The sequence below is a fragment of the Lissotriton vulgaris genome, chromosome 6 (assembly GCF_964263255.1).
Source record: "Lissotriton vulgaris chromosome 6, aLisVul1.2, whole genome shotgun sequence".
Classification (NCBI taxonomy): domain Eukaryota; kingdom Metazoa; phylum Chordata; class Amphibia; order Caudata; family Salamandridae; genus Lissotriton; species Lissotriton vulgaris.
The window spans coordinates 614,800,628-614,815,759 of NC_141694.1; the positions used below are offsets into that span (position 1 = coordinate 614,800,628).

A 15,132-nucleotide genomic window follows, 5' to 3' on the forward strand; every position below is an offset into this window, starting at 1 on the left:
TAACACATAGAAAGCTAAAAAACACAAAACCCGTTTGGGAAAGAAAATAGACTGCATACACTACTACAAAGTCACACATACTGTGGCAAACTCCAAAATGCTCACATGCACTCACCCTCACACTGTCAAAGTCCAGCCTCCAACTACACCCTATAACTACAATACCACTCTACAACTCTACCCTCCAAATACAACTCCAGCCTCCAACTGTACACATAAATAGCGTTAGGCAACTATTTGATATTTACGTAAAACGCGGATTACACACTTGCAGCTATTCCAAAATGCAAACTTAAAGCAACGCAAGGAGAGTGCAGCTATTAATACACAAATATGCAAACAGGGATTGGAAAATAAAACATTTCTTTCACAAAACGCATAAAATACACACATTACATCACTGTGCATCCTCTTAATACATTGATAGCGAAAATAAATTCAGAAAATACAAAAAGTTTCCTTTAATACATCGATTAGCTCAATAACATATAATCCGGTTACTTCAGCATCACAGGAAAAAAACAATGCAAACACAACATACATAAATATAATAGAAACTAAATAGCACTTCAAAGTTCAAACAACAGCTCTTGTACGTCAAATAACAAACACCAGCTAAAAATACATTACATTACAGTTTTAGAAAACATATACATTACATATCGACGATTAAAAACAAAACTTTAATTTACATTACATAATAAACATTTACAAATATTACGAATGAAAACAAACAATGTCAACAGTTATAAAAATACACTCCTATTCATTCGTTAAGTTAAACATACTATAGATACTACATTACATAAAAAAACACTTTGGAATAAATTCTTACCTGTCAAACGACGCAGCAACAGCACAGGAACAAGAACACGCCTTCCGCGCACCAACATTCTAGATCTTCTGGGGAATTCCACCGTTGACGTAAGCAAATCGGAACGCAACGTCAAAAACGTCGCGCTCCGATTGGCTACAAATAAACGTCAAGGAAACGTAAACACTCACAACACAAAAAAAACTAGAACGCGAACGTAGGGAACGTTAAGGTGACACATTGCGTCGGCCATTTTGAAAATTAATACAATTAATACGGGACTCCACAGACACCAAAAACACACATAACACCACACATTATTTAAAACACACACACAGTTACACTACATAAAAAATTACACATAAGGGAGGACAATTACAAAGGGAAGCTCTATCACATTTTTTTTACACGACACATATAATAAAAAAATATATATATTATTAACATACACACACTCATAACATCACCCTCACACCCCAAAACTCTCACACTTTCACACACACTCATATCACCCTCACACAACATCACCCTCACACACCATCACACACCTTCAGCCTCACACCCACTCACTCACCCTCACACACACTCACACCCCCTCACACTCACACACACTCACACACCCTCACTCCCCTCAAAAACTCACACCCCTCACAACAATCTCACACTCACTACACCGGACAGCCTCACCCTCACACACTCACCCCCCCTCACACTCTATCACCATCAACACCCCTCAGCCTCACACACCCTTACCCTCATCCCCTCACCCTCACATACCCTCAATCACCCTCACACCATCACCCTCACACACCCTAACTCTCACCCTCAACCACTCACACACACTAACACTCCCTCGCTCACCCTCACCCTCACACACACTCACACCCCCTCCCCCTCACACCCCATCACAACACTCTCACACTCACTACACCTCACACACTCACCCTCAAACACCCTCACACACACTCACCCACCCTCAGCCTTGCAAAATCTGAACATCAACCCCCCTCACCCTCACACACCCTTACCCTCATCCCCTCAACCACATTCACCCTCAGTCACCCTCAAACACCCTAACTCTCAAACTCACCCACTCACACACCCTCACACTCCGTAACTCACCCTCGCACACCCTCACACACCCACACACTCACACTCAATCATTCACCATCAAACACACACACTCACCCTCACACACCGTCACACAACCTCATCCTCACACCACCTCACTCACCCTCACTCACACCCCCTCACCCTCACACCCCCTCACACATCCTCGCTACACTCACAACCTCACACCCCTCACAACACTCTCACACTCACTACACCGCACACCCTCACCCTCACAGACTCACCCCACTCACCTTCTCTCAACATCAACCCCCTCAGACTCACACACCCTTACACTCATTCTGTCACCCTCACACACCCTCAGTCACCCTCACACCCTCACTCTCACACACCCACACTCCCACCGTCACCCACTCACCCTCAGACACTCACACTCACACAACGTCACACAACCACACCCTCTCACCCCCTCACTCACACTCACTCACAATGACTCACACTCACCCTCACACACCCTCACCCTCACACACCGTCACACACCCTCTGCCTAACAACACCTCTCGCACCCTCACTCACCCTCACACACACTCACACTCACACACCATCACACACCCGAAGCCTCACACCCCCTCACTCACCCTCACACACACCCCTCACCCTCAAACACCTTACACTCACACACCCACGCTCCCCTCACACCCATCACAACACTCTCACACTCACTACACCTCACACACTCTCAGCCACAAACAACCTCACTCACCCTCACCCTCACACACCCTCACACCCCCTCACCCTCACACCCCATCACCCTCACACCCCATCACCCTCACACCCCATCACCCTCACACACGCTCACTCCCCTCACACCCTCACACGCCTCACAACACTCTCACACTCAATACACCTCACACCCTCACCATCAAACACCCTCCCACACACTCACCCACCCTCAGCCTTGCAACTTGTCACAATCAACACGCCTCATCCTCACACACCCTTACCATCATTCCCTCACCCTCATTCACACTCAATCAACATCACAACACCTAACTCTCAGACTCACCCACTCACACACAATCACACTCCCTAACTCACCCTCACCCCGTCACACACCCACACACTCACACTCCCTCAATCAACATCAAACACCATCACTCACCCTCGCACACCCTCACCAACACACACCGTCACACACACTCAGCCTCACAAACACTCACTCAACTTCACCATCACACACACTCACAACCCCTCACACTCACACTCCCTCACACTCCCTCACACTCACAACCCTCACACCCCTCACCCTCACATTCACTCTCACACCCCTCACCCTCACACCACTCAAGCCACAGATGGGTGTGCAATGGGAGGACGCTCAGCTTGCAGGGCTGTGCTTCTATCCCCTGCTGCACTCTCCTGCTCTCTAGAAATGTGGCATAACAACAAAAGCTGCCATCAAAGTCACGTCAATACAGGTGGCATTCCAAATGCTATAGGTGTCACATTCACAAAAATTTAAACTATTGGCATTGTAAATGACAAATCTATCAATGTAGCTATTTGGAAAAACTACACACACACAAAAAAAATCATTTACAAGACCAATAGCTCCTACTTTTCTAATGCGAGACCTATTGCATTTCCAATGCTTGTTCTTCATTGCGTACATGATCTTTATTTCTCCCAAGGACTTCAGAGCTTTCGCTCTGCAATGGGGAGTATCATATTTGTGTGGGCAGAGGTAAGTCAGCAAGTGGTTGCTATTCTCAAAGTGCTGCAAACGCTAAGAATAAATCCAGGTCTACCCTGTCCCTTTCTGAGATCATGAGCACAAAGTTCAGGTTATTTCTGGTCCTGTGTCCCTCCATGCATTTCTCCCAAGATATTGTGTCAAAACAGTGTGCTTGTGCCTTATTAGATATATCACAATTCCTGCAGTGCTTGTACCTCATTAGAACACCATTCCTGCAGTGACTGCAGTTTATGATGTGGGCTTAAAGGTGAGCTACCTAGATGAGGAAAGGTCTTTCTTTAAAAACCTATTGCTAGCCATGCTCTTAGTTTGAGACATCAGGCAGTTTTGCATTGAAGAGCAGACTGTTTTAGAATTCATGTAATTGATATGCTGTCCCGAGGACGCAGTCATGAATGAAGTTCTGCACTTAACCAGGGTGCACAGGACAGTGTCTTCCTCACATCTAATAATATCTCCGCCCCCAACTAATATATGTAGTATCAAAGGATGCCAACTCATATGCTTTCTTTTTTCATTTCTAATCCTGCCTCAGATTTAAGTGCATAACCAAATCTTTCAAGGGTAAGAACAACAAACATCAAGAATTGGAAGAAACATAATTTTTCGTTTGACTCCAGTCCCAAGGGTCTTCATCTAATTCCTGATCTTTTATCAACCTTTTTTGCTTTTGGTAGCACATGTTGATCCTTGACTAGATACTACGGTCACTAGTAGGAGATTGTAAGCATAGTTTCCATTATTACCCTGCCTCCTTGGGGTTGAGGGGTTTTCCTATGTCTTTATATAATTGCCTAAAGATACTGCAATGTATCTATCTCCACTGAAATCTAGCAACATACTTGTTGGGATGCCGTTTCACAAATGAGTTGAACCCCATTTTTTCGTCAGTGGAGATTTCCCACTTATGTGGATACAAACTCTTTGAAGTCAATTTCTGTATAGCAGAGTCTAATTAAAATGCTTGTGGCATGCTTCATGAATTGAAATAGATGATATAGCTTCTGACTTTCAGGGTGACCTGAATATCCATCACGTTGTCATGTTAACTCATTGAAGTACATGTATATTCTTCATGGCAAAGTAGTGCTTCATAGGAATCACAAAAGAAATGCTGAGTGCATCTTCATGCTATGAATATCACTTCTTCTGGCCTGTGATTACTGTTGAGTTTAAATTTGAGGGGTAAATATGGTGTACTGAGCCTTCACCATGGGGGTTGAGGGAGTTTGCCTCTAATGTAATGGGGTCTTCCTACTTTGGCTCCGCAGACTGGTCCAAATACAATCCCTCCAGCTTTTGCCTCCCATGGTAGCGATGGCAAGCAGTTACAGTCTTCTCAGGTAGGTAGTGTGGCATTGCTTGTGCTCCGGGCTCAACTGTCACACAACAATGCAGTAACGGATTGTTCACCACAGTGTTTTACATTCAAGAAAAAAGTACTTTAATGCACACGAAAATGCAAAACTACAAACAACATGTGCAAGGTACAAATTAGATTCCTGGACGCTGTGGTCAGGCTTCACATCAATTTATCTATCCCCAGTTCCCCCCCTTTTCTTGGCTAGGCATTTCTCCCCTAGGATTAAGGCAATAGCTTGATTGTGGCTCAGATGCAGATCTATCGTAAGTTGCACTCAGTCTCTCACAGTTCAGTTGCGCAGTTCTTGCACCCAGTCTGCCTGCCCGCGTGCACTCATTCTCGCTTCTGGGAGGGGAAAAAAGTGCAAACTTGCAACTCCATTGGGGTCTTCTCATTGACTGCATGTGCTCCTCCTGTTGCTGCAAATCTGAAATGACTGTAGTCGGCAGTCTCACAGGCAAGGAAGGCGACCTCCCAAAATACTTGATGACACATTTGGATCAAGTGGGTAGATGTTCCCGGGACGGTGAAGCCATACATGGGCTGGTCTTCTCTGGTGGTGCAGCCAGGAGCAGGCCAAACTTTGACTGGTGGATTGGCCATACATAGACCAATCTCCAACTGGTCACATGGCTACACTCTGACCAATTATTCTTTGAGCAACATGTGCGCGCACTGGCTTAACTTCCTCAGGGCAATGCGCTTAGTTGATGCTGTGCTTCATCTGACACTACAGGTTAGTATTGGCTTGCTTCTCTTGACATTACAGATCAGTACAAGCCATGCAGGGCTTGGATTCCAGCCCGACTGGTCTTCAGTGATCTTCAGATTGAGTTGTCACTATTCCCACCAAGAACTGTTGTATAGCGTTTTAGGACCCTAGTGTAATTTTCCCCGATTCATACTCTGATATAGGCCTAGACATCATACCCATATTTAGACATAGCCCATGCAGTCCTAATACAGGCATGGCTACTCCCACTAGTTCCAAAAAGCCACAACGATTTCTTGGAAAACTCTGCTTCAGCAGTCAGGGACATCCCCTGTCTTGAACATTGATTTGTCCTAGAAATCATGGCGTTTTCAAAGAACTACCATTCTTTGGTGACGTTATTATGTCCGACTTTACGTCAAACCAGGCACCTTCAAGGTATAAATATGCCCACACTTGCCCTAGCAAACACACAGTGGTTTGGAGCAGTTCGACTATCTACTTGCCCGACGCAGCTCGCTACAGCAGGTGCCGAAGGAAGCCGATCCTCCAGCTGAAGCACTGACAGAGAGGCTGCCTTGCTCTCGCTAAGAATCCAGCTTCGGTGTTTCCAAGCTCCCCTTGCGGGGTGTTAAGAAATCTAGTCGCTAGACCGAGATACCAGACCTCCTTCATTCTAAACCAAGGTACGGAGCTGATTAGACCCTCAGAGTAATCTTGGATAGATTCTTGGCAAAGAAACTAAACCTATGCACTTACTTCTTCCCTCGTACTAGACTTAGGTTAGGTATATTGAGGTAGGCGTATTTTTGAAACACCAGTTGAGTACTTTTAGTCTTTGTTATTTATGTATGTGTCTTAAGGCTTAGAAACCCTACCATGCTTTTACAGTATTATTTTATAATACTCTTCTTGCTGTACGCATTATACTTTACAGCCAGTATTACGACTGTAGCAGTTAATTTCTTCTGCATGAGACAGAAGACTGTTCAATAAATACTTTTATTGAAAAGGCCCGTCTCTAATTCTGTGCACCTCTGATGAAACGAAGCATGCACGATCGACTGAGTGAAATATCTATCTATTGTTTCCACGACTCTGAAGATACGTTTTATCTTGGGGAAACAAAGTTTTCATGTTTATGCGGTTGTCTGAAACTAATCCCTTCTAGTGTATTCGAGAAAGTTTCTAGTGACCTCTGAGCTAGCTGGCACTCACAATTGTCTAATATATTTGATAGAGACCTAGTCGACCTAAGTCCTATGTCAAATCTATAGGATATATTATTCCAATGCGCAGAGCCTATTGGGAATATAGGAACTACACTACAGAACAGCTGCTGGAAGAACTGTTAACCACTGGCACTGGGGTGCCTAGCTCACTCTCTGCAGTCCTCCTGATCAAGAAGCCACACCAACTGGTGGAGAAGTGTGGCTCACTGGTTAGAGCAGGCAGACCCTGAAGCAGAGGTCAGACCCGGGACCAGGGTTCAATTCCCGACGCGGCAGGGTCTTGAGCTCAAATGTCCATGGACTCGATAATTCTCGCTTCGGTGCCTGACCTAATCATGGGTTCACACTCTGCAACTCTGGGCATTAAGTTTGCTTAATCTACACAACGGCCCCCCCGCGGCGGGATGCCTGGCTTTCACCTTGGGGATGCCCTGTAAGGGCTATCTCACAGGAAAAAGCCAGGACGGGTTCCCAAGGCAAGCGCGGAGATACCCCTTCGGGGGTCGATTCTGGCGCTATATAAGAAACATAATAATAATAATAATAATAACTATAGGGTGACGCTGCACCTTCCTCTTCCTTGAGAGTAACACCTCCTATAGGTTGCAAGCTCCTTCCCTATCTCTGCAGGCGGAATTACTTTTATGGGCTTTAGGTCAGGTATACCGATCTTCGAGCAAGGGATAGTCTCAGATGAAGCTCCCTCACCTCTGTGAAGTTGATTGTCAGGCAGACACCAGCTTTGGGTGCACAGCAATCCTCTGAGTACTCTGTGGAGTAATCCGTTCCCTGGTTATAGAAGATCCCGATCAACAGGCAGGGTATTAGGGTCCCACTCTTGTATAATAACAGCAGATGGGAGCTGTATATCCACTGTCTGCGCTTTCAGAGAGGGGTTGAAAAAGGTCTCCTTTCAAGCGTCCTCTTCAGGTTGCTCTTCAGACAGGGGTGTCTCCAGGATAGAGCACCTTAAACACTGGTTCACCAATCATAAGAGTCTCAGCAACCACACCCTGGTATGGTCTTGACCTCAAAAGCATAAAAATGAGCGGTAGAAGATGCGAACGGACTTGGAGGACTGACTACAGCGTTAGGTATAAGGCAGCTTATAATGCAAACCTAGAAAAATATAAGAAGGCCATCATTGAAGCCAAGCGTGCGTACTTTACTGCTAAAATTGGGGATGACATAAATTCCTCAAAGGAACTTTTCAAAACTGTACACACATTAGTTAAACCACAACATACTACTCAGTTCAGACCAAATAAAGCTTTTTGCAATGAAATGGCAATTTTTTTCCAGAGTAAAGTGCCATTGATCTATAATGATCTTCTAAATTCGGCCACTGCTTCGTGTGGTAGCAATACTCCAACTATGGAAACCTGGGAAGGACACTGTAGGCTCCAGCGTTTTAGGGCATTTACATTGGAGGAGGTCCATAAGTCCTTATTATCAATAAAATCAGGATCCCCGAATCATCCATGTCCTCCAAATATATTTCAACAAGTACCTAAGATGATCAGTATACATCTTACCCCTCCACTTAACCAGGTTTTGGAAACTGGCCAAGATCCCAGTGCTTGGAAAAAAGCCTGTATTAGGCCAATCCTTAAAAAAACAGCTTTCAATCCTATGGTGACCAAAAACTACCGGCCAATATCTAGGCTGCCAATGACAGCAACGATCCTAGAAAAAGCAATAAACAAGGAGCTGATCCACTACTTGGAAGCGAACAACCTATTGGATCCGACACAACATGGTTTCAGGCCTTGTCATTCTACTGAGACAGCTTTAATATTAGCAACCGAGTAGATTCGGAAGATAGTAGATGGGAGACAGGGCAGTCCTCATCCTCTTAGACCGATCAGCCGTATTTGATACCGTGAACCACACAGTATTGGTGCAGCGGGTGAGGGATGTGTACATAGAGGATAACGCTCTGCCCTCCTCTCCTTTTCCTAGAAGACAGGGAACAGAATATTCACTGGGAGAATTTGCTTTTTACCTCCCGTGCAGCGTCCCGCAGGGATCTGCTTTATCACCCACATTATTTTAATATATATGTATCTCCTTTGGCCAATCATGTCAGGAAATATGGCTTTTCCCTAATCAAGTATGCATATGATTCACAGCTTATGATATTGGTACCTAAGCAAGCAGAGTTGGTGGCCAATAGCTTTCATGCATGTCTGAAAGATATCATGCTATGGATGAGCCAAAACTTTTTGAAAATAAACACTGACAAAACAGAGGTCCTTGTATTCGGGAAGGACCTTCCATATGGAATACCAGCTGGTGGAAAACTGAGGCTGGAGATTGTCCTCGCCCTGTTACGAAAGTCAGGAATTTGTGTGTGATCTTTGATGATCAACTAAATTTTTCGGCACAGGTAAACCATCTGACCTCCTCCTGTTTTTTCCATCTGAAAATATTAAGGAACATCTTTCCATTTATTCCTTTCGAACTCCAAAAGACCAATTTTGTGGCACTGTTTCTTTCAAAGCTAGATTACTGCAATGCGCTCTTTGTTGGAATCGATAAGGCGCAGAGGAAAAAATTGCAATCCCTGCAAAATGCTGCAGCCAGTCTGCTCATGAACATTCCCAAGGGTTGTTCCACCTCGGATGCCATTAGGACTCTACACTGGCTCCCAGTCCAGCAAAGAGCTGACTTAAAGTCTCTCTGCTTGGTACATAAAGCCCTTTACAGAGGAATTTCTGGGGAGATAAAGAAGTTGTTCTTTAGGTATTCCCCCGCCACTGGAACCCTTGGATCCACAACAATAGATTTAATTTGTATCCCGAAAATCCATAGGACAAGTTGGGGAGGCCGTACTTTCTTTCTGTGCGGCCAAACTTTGGAATCAGATGCGGTTCATACTTCGACTCCAACCGAACATCATGAGGTTTAGCAAGGAGCTGCAAACCTGGTTATTCTCCACTATCTAACAGTTTCTTCTATGGTTTTTCAGCCTTGTGTACCACTATCAGCGCCAAGACGCCACAGCATTTGCGCGCTTAACAAATAACTATTCAAATCAAAATCAAATCAATCCCAGGGTACACACGCAAACAAGTACAATATGCCCTTAGTGCTAGGTGTCTGGTAAGCACAGAGATGTGAAACTTTACACGAGTGGGCCAGAAGCCCTTTAGTCTAGTGACACAGGTTAAAATTGGTCTGACCACAACTATGGTTTCGCCAAACATGGCATGCTGCCACCACTGCTGTATGTGCTAAATCCATGACTGGGATAGTAGCCCACTCTCTGTCAATGAGGGTATATTAGGTGTGCCCCTCAGGATCACAGTACAGGCCCAGGACTTCAGTCATTTTAAGGGACAAGCATAGGCCACTGCATTTATGCTGGATTAGCGTGATTCACAAATCAGAATACTACATGTATTCAGTTAGTTACTTTGGACAGGGGAACATGACTGTACACCATGCAAGGAACATTCCTGTCCCAGGAATGCAAAGTTGATGCTTAGCGCACTTGAAGACTATAACCCTATGAAAGTTATTTTGAAACATCTTCTGATCTAACAAAATAAAGCCCTGTTCAGGTCTAGTGTTAGACCTGGCATTCTTGGTGGTGTTCGCCCTAACATTTTGTTTTCAGATCTCCTGTTTTGCTGCCTTCATTTTTGCCAGCCTTAGAGTTATGCACACTTTACAACTGCGAACCAGTGCTCGAGTGATTGCGCTCTCTCCTAAAAAATGTCAAGATCGGCTTATACCTAATTTGCACATTTAATTTACTTGTAAGTCCTTAGTAAAGTGTGCAGTTCCTGTGCTCAGGACCTGTAAATTAAATGCTACAAGTGAGCCTGCAACACTGACAATGCCATCCTCTTAGGTAGCCCGTAATCATGTCTGAGGCCTCTGATTGGAGCCTAAGTGTGTGCCGTTTGAAAACTGTCATTAGGCCACAGGTTAGGCCCTGGACAGCCGGAGGGCAGGGTGAAATGTATTTAAAAAGTAGGACATGTTCTTTTAAGTTTTTCATGTCCTAGTAATGAAAAACTCTTAAAATCATTTTTTACTGCAGAAAACCTACTTCTCCCATTGGATAACATTGGAGTTACCTTATTACTTTTAATATGCTGTAATTTCCAAATGGGAGCAGGTTTGCAGTTCATGTTTGGTGGCATTGGAATTGTAAGGAAAAACCCGAACTTATGGTGAGGTCTGATTTTTAAATTATAATTTTGAAAAGGTCACTTGTAGAAAGTTGGCATTTGATATCCTTATCCATTTGGCGCCTGCAGCCTGTCTCTGGGTCACATGACTTATGGATAGTTGACAGTTGGGCTTTGTGTATTCCTCCTAGACAGCCACACACAATAGTGAGTGTAGGTGTGCATGGATGTGAAGGTAGGAGCAGGGCACAGCCCCATTTTAAACTTGAATAAGCTGTGTCCTGCCTCCACACAAAGGGCTGGATACCCCCTGTAGTTAGTCTGGAGCCACAACCAGAAAGGCAGGTCACTGCACACTTCAAAGGTATGCCTCTAGAAGCTTCTCTCCACTTAAAAAGGCACAACTGGGTATAAATACTGGACATCAGGCACCAACTCTTCAGTACGCTTCTGGAGCCCTGGATACTTGGCCAGGAAGAAGGACTTCTGGTCTGCTGAAAGGACTGCCACACTGCTGGACTGCCTCTCTGAAGGACCAATGCCCTGCTGTGCTGACCTCTTGCCTGTGTGATAAGGACTAGACCTGCATCTCTTGAACCCAGAAGTGCTAGTTGGTAGGCCTCCTGATCTGAAACCTCTGGGACACAACAGGCTTCTCACAACTTTGCAACTGGACTCTGCAAACTGGGAGTCTACTCTGCCAAGTGGTGCCACCCCAGTCCTGGACCCCTGGAAGTGGGCTTAAGGTGCTCTGCCACCCTCTGTGAATCCAAAAAGCATAATCGATGGATGGAATGCTGAACAATGTTAAACACTCACTCCCAGTAACAGGAACTGGGCCTAAATCCATCATTATTTTGCTCACCACGCCATTCTAGTTTGGACTTAGACATAACGAAATCTGTCTTGACACTGCTCCCCATTCGAACAGTCTAGCCTGAACTGCCAGGCCAGGTCCTCCCCGGACCTGAATATAAGCATACTAAGACTGGTTTTGAAGTATGAACCCTCATCAGCCAGGATAGCTTTACTCCGGTGGCATGGTGAGCACGGGACCCACTTCTGTGCATACCCTTCCCACTTAGGGCGACTATAGCAACACAAAAAGATGTACGGAATGCTGAACATACTGGTAATGAGTGATAGAGTGGAGGAGGAGGGTGGACTTCCTTTCATGTAATTAGCTGGATGGGTCGGTAAAGGGTGTCTGCCTCTTCCCTACCTTGACCCATGGAACTACAGAGAGACTGCTGCCAGTTGTTGGGCATTTTGCCTCTCTCTTCTCCCTTACTCCTGGACTTAGTACATGGTGTACCCATGATATTGATACTGGGGACAGCATGCCTGTGAAGAGTAAAATCTACAGGCTGTCTGATAAGGTGAGAGCCAACATTAAGAGGTAGGTCTCCAAGATGCTGGAGTTAGGGGTTATTTAGCCCTCAAACAGCCCTTGATCCAGCCCAGTGGTGCTGGGCCCAAGGGCTGCCCCTCCAGTGCCATCCCAGGGCTTATGTTCTATGTGGATCACAGAGGGCTCAATGCTTTCACAAGGACTATCATTCACCCCATCCCCAGAGCTGATGAGCTCATGGATCAGTTGGGAGCTGCAAGCTCCTCAGCACATTCGACCTAATGCCTGGGTACTGGCAGATTGCCCTAACGGAAGAAGGCAAAGACAGTTCGGTGTTATGTACCTCAGAGGGGCACTTCCCGTTCTAGGTAATGCCCTTCGGATCGAAGACCGCGCCTACCACCTTCCAGAGATTGGTCAGCCAGCCCCTGGCTGGTTTGGAGAATTTCAGTACAGACTATCCAGACGACACTGCGGACTTCAGTTCTAGCTGGGACGATCACTTGTGCCACCTCTGGGAAGTCCTTCAGCTCTGCAGAGGGCAGGCTGGACTATCGAGGCCAATAAGTGCCAGATAAGGCAGGGTTCAGTGGTCTTTCTGTGTCACCAAGAGGGAGGAGGCAAAGTGGAGCCCTTCAGGCCAAAATCAAACCATCCTGGCTTGGGAACTCACCAAAACCCAGACCGAGGTGAGTCTTCTTAGGCCTAACAGATTATTACCAGAGATTTGTCAAGAAGTATGGCAACCCATTATTGCTTCTTTGACAGGGCTAACTTCTAAGAAGCAGCTGAGATCGGTGATCTGGACGGAGGTGTGGCAGAACACTTTTGATACCTTGAAGGAGGCCATGTGCACAGCACCCGTACTCAAGACTCCTGATGTCTCCAAAGAATTCATTGTCAGTACAGATACCTCAGAGCATGGCATAGGGGCCATGCTCTCACAGCTGAACGAAGATGGCCTGGATCAACCTGTAGCCTTCATTAGTAGGAGGTTACTGCCCCGGGAAAGGTGGGGTGCAAAAGAGAGGGAAGCCTTTGCTGTGGTCTGTGCGCTGAAGAAGCTGAAACCATACCTGTTTGATGCTCACTTCTGGGTTCAGACAGACCACAGACCCCTCAGATTGTTAATGCAGATGAGGGGTGAGAATCCCAAATTGTTATTGGTCCATCTCCCTCCAGGGAACGGACTTTATGCTTGAACACGGTCCTGGAACGGACAACACCACTGCTGGTGGTCTCTCCAGGGTCTTCTGCCCTAGTGAAGACAATTCCCTATGGGTTGGGCACTTATCCCCCTATTAGCTGGGGGACACATGTTAGACCTGCCATCCTTGGCGTGGTTTTCCCCCTAACTTTTTGTCTTCAGACATCCTCTTTTGCTGACTTCTTTTTTTGCTGGCCTTGGGACCTGCAAACCAGTGCTAAAGTGTGTGTGCTGTCTTCTTAAAACATGGTAAGATTGGCTTATATCATATGAATCAAATGTGCAGTTCCAATAATAATGGGAAGCAAGACCCACCTTGAGGGTTCATTTGCTGCTCAAAGGTCACAGAGTATCCTTTTGTAGGATGCAGGCACTCGCCCACAGAGGTGGCATGCTTCATCATCGTGCCGTGCTCCTTGTTGGCAGGGCGCTGCTGTGCACAACGGGCCCCTCAGAGGGGGCTCTTTGCCAGGGATCTTTTCTTGTTTCAGAAATTGAGCGAGAAGCTTCAAACCACAAACTTGGGGCCTTGAAAATTTTCTCAGTATATCAATGGTTTATGGAAGAACAAAAGTGATAATCAGTTACTTTTAATTAGGGACATCAAAACTAAGTTCAATTTACTTAGATGTCCATGTGAAGGTTAAAGACAAAGTGATCGAACCAAGCAGGAAATAATGTTCCTTGAATTCTTAGTGCAATCGACTTGTTTTTTGACCATGTGACCCCCCCACCCCATTTTGACAGCAATTAATCAAGACCACAATGGATACTCCAAAATTCTCCTTGGTAAACCCACTATATAGGGCTGTGACACACATTTTTAAGCGAATTCTCGCAATGGTCTGTAAATCAGAATTTAAAGTACTTTGTTCAGCGGGCCTCACTGGGTCCCTGTAGCTGGCCAGTGCGCCATTAGCCTGAATTTGTGACTTTGTGCCGATCCGGCGCGATCAGAAATCCAGATTTGTGCTTTTTGGTGCTATTTTTACTAAAATCTTTCAAACTGTATATCCCCGGGTCTATTGATTGGATTTTTGTGGGTTTGGTGTTTTATTTATTAAAATTCACTCTATTTCTTTCACTTGGGGTTGGATCCATTTTGTGTGGTGTTTGTCATATTATTACTGTTTGTAGTGTTGCACAAAAACTTCACACATTGCCTCTGAGTTAAGCCAGGTTGCTTTGTGCCAAGCTGCCACAGGGTTGAGCACAGGTTAATTTAGGGTTGTGATTGCCTCTTGACCAAGGCTCACATCCCAGTCAAGCAACAACCCAATTTCTTACATCTGGCATATAGGCTTTTCTCATTATTCATAAGGTTACCTGAATACCCTTTTATTTAGGTATTTCTCTTTGCCAGTGCTGCAAAACGTCTATTGTGGTACACCTAGACATTCCACCAATAATGGAAAGTTGCAAAGGAATAATGCAACCGAAATGTCGTTTTTTTATACACATGTAATATGCTTTTATGCTAATGA

The 15,132-nt window shown here is 45.3% G+C and overlaps 1 protein-coding gene across 1 annotated transcript in view; it reads left to right on the forward strand.

Moving 5' to 3' along the window:
- Positions 1–15,132, forward strand: part of MMS22L (MMS22 like, DNA repair protein) — a 522,815-nt gene that overhangs the window by 139,063 nt on the left and 368,620 nt on the right. The gene's annotated exons all lie outside the window — the stretch shown is intronic.